Raw genomic sequence first — 2,731 nt, 5'->3', positions numbered from 1 at the left:
TTTTAACCATGGGGATTTTTTTATGTATGGTATTCGTTTCACAAGAATGGAGGTATTATTTTCCTTAGGATTGTGTCCATACTTGCCTAATTTCTAATAATTCTTAGCATTAGGTGGCACCTCATAAAAAAATCCTAAGATTTGAATGGATAAGGCATCTCAAACCTTCATCATTTCCATTGCTTTGATTTGAAAATAATGTAAGCCGAATGAGCCCTTCACGGGGAAAAGTCGTACTTTCTTAATCTCCCCAGCCAGTGGCGAAGCCACACTTTACCTGTGTAGTCAATTGACTACACATATTTTTGTCAAATACTACATCATATGACAAGCAAAAACCATGCAAAAAAATCATAGAAATTCATACATGTTCATACATCTGACTTCACAACACCCAACTGACTACACATGATATGGTTTCTGGCACCGCCACTGTCCCCAGCAATGAGCAAAGCCACGTTGAAAACGTTGCCTAAGTTGTATAAGCGTGACGACATCAAGTAGGGGCAATAATCAACCAGAAGCATATGCAATATCAAACACGCACATTGATACTGAAAAAATATCAATGCTTTTGCTTCACCTGTAGCCAAGTCTTGAGCCGGTTGCTTAGCCCAAAGAACAGGTTGCAGAAGCCAACTCCTGCACAGTGGCCCGTGTATATCTACCCCCAAAACTTGCGCACACTAACTAAAGTAAAGCTCCAGCAGTGTCCCCTAACGCTCGAACATTCCCCATCAAAACCCTCCCGATCGCACTTGTAAATTACGCGGCTAAAAGTGACCGGCGCCGTTTAATTAGTTTATATCCCACCCAGCGTCTCCGATTAGATCGCCCGTAACTAGTTAACTGCGTGGCTAATGCCGCTAGCGAGGTAGCCGGCTGCCACTGTCGAGTGCGCTCACGTTATTCTGCACTTCTTTGTTTAATTACCGGTCAGCCGTCAGTCGCTAAGCGACAGTTTTAAGGAATTAGTTAACAGTGCCCTCGTTATTAGTGACCTGCCTGCAACCGCAAGAGGAAGAGATCAACTGGAAACAGTAGCGCCAAGTGCCTCCAACAAGCATGCCAAACGTATCGGACGGGCACACTTGTCAGCCTTTGCAACTGTTGCAGAATTAATAAACTCTCCCAAATAATCGGGAGCCATGCCAGATTGCCAGTCGTCCTGATTCTAGTTAACGCAAATGGCTGAAGATCTAACGAATGGACTGCAGTCTGCAGATGTGAAACTGGAAGACTCGAAGCTGTAGACCGTAGACTCCTGACGTATATGCATGTCCATGGCATGAACTGCTTTATTTTTTTTACTGAACATGTAACTGGATTGAAGTAACTCGAAGCGAAGTCATGGAGAAGTGTGACATGTGGAGTTCTACGACCGTCCGCAAGCAGGCTTTTAACCCCGAATGTGCAGGTCAGGCCAGCGATATGAATTGCCATACGTACACATGGTCAAGCATTGGTACGGGACTCGGTTAATTCTTGATCCAGCGATGTGGAATACTAGGCGCGTAGTACTCCCTGGACAGTTGGCCGTGCTGGTCAATAGTGGTACTTCAATATACTTTTACTCGAATTACCCCGTTTAACTGAGCTTCAACTGAATTACCCCATTTAGCGAAAGTGTTGTCAGTTTTTACCCCTCCTAAAATATTTTAGGTTGCAGATATAACTCCTCTTGCGGGTCATTTTTAGACAAAACGTTGACGGAGTTATATCTAATCAGTGCGTAAGTTCACACGCTATATGGTCTACGGATCTGGATGTAATTTTTATTATTCTGATGTCCGTTGTACTGTCAAAATTAATGATAAATAAATCGCAAGTTTTCCCCAAAAAAAATACACATGACAACCTTTAGACAAAAAACATGTCTACCAAAGCCATTCGACCAAGTCGGACATGGGAAAAATGACGGGAGGAAAATTGTGGCGTAGCATGCCACATGTACCTAACTAACAGGACGATAATAGATTGCTAAATGGGGTAAAAGCGAACAAAACTACGGTTAATGGAGTAGAAACTGGTAAAACACTCGCCAAATGGGTTAATCTAAATGAATATTTGTTAAATGAGTCATTTACTGAGGAAATGTCACATTAAAATGAATGCATAAAAAATTATAACCATGACACTAATTTGGGTGGCATGTCTCTTGATATACACCTAGATTTCGCTAAATAAATTTTGACATAGTAGTCGTAGGATTTTGATCTGCATACTTGTCCGATGAAGCTCAGACAGATGAGGCTCCCTCGGGGAACTTGCAAGGTTCGTATCTCCCGACCTGGCAAGAGTTGGATTATTTTCTGGCTCTTCCCAGTCTCAGCTTCTCCGGGGTGGTGATATGCCAGATCATGATTGACGTCTTATGGTGTGTACATCGACGACTTCCTTTACGTTGTTTCTTCAAACTTCTGGGCTTCAACAAGATTGCTCCACTTAAACGGAGGTATAGAGGCGACAACTGTATTGCTCACAGTGTGTTGTTGATGTATGCAGAGGGAAGGCGTTGCAAAAACTTCAACGACTCGCGTGTAAGAAAAATCTTGTAAGGGCTGGTTTTATCTACATTTGGCTTTCGGCCTTTTCGCCAAGAACAAAAAACTGCTCCCCTTTTTTCCCTTTTATAAGACGTTTAGACAATTCACACAGAGCGCAAAACAACTCAATGCCAGCTTCAAAACGTATTATAAGGAGAAAGGAAAGAAACTAGCCCGCGCCGTCC

The sequence above is a fragment of the Triticum dicoccoides genome, chromosome 5A (assembly GCF_002162155.2).
Source record: "Triticum dicoccoides isolate Atlit2015 ecotype Zavitan chromosome 5A, WEW_v2.0, whole genome shotgun sequence".
Classification (NCBI taxonomy): domain Eukaryota; kingdom Viridiplantae; phylum Streptophyta; class Magnoliopsida; order Poales; family Poaceae; genus Triticum; species Triticum dicoccoides.
Note: the sequence above shows the minus strand (reverse complement) of the source record.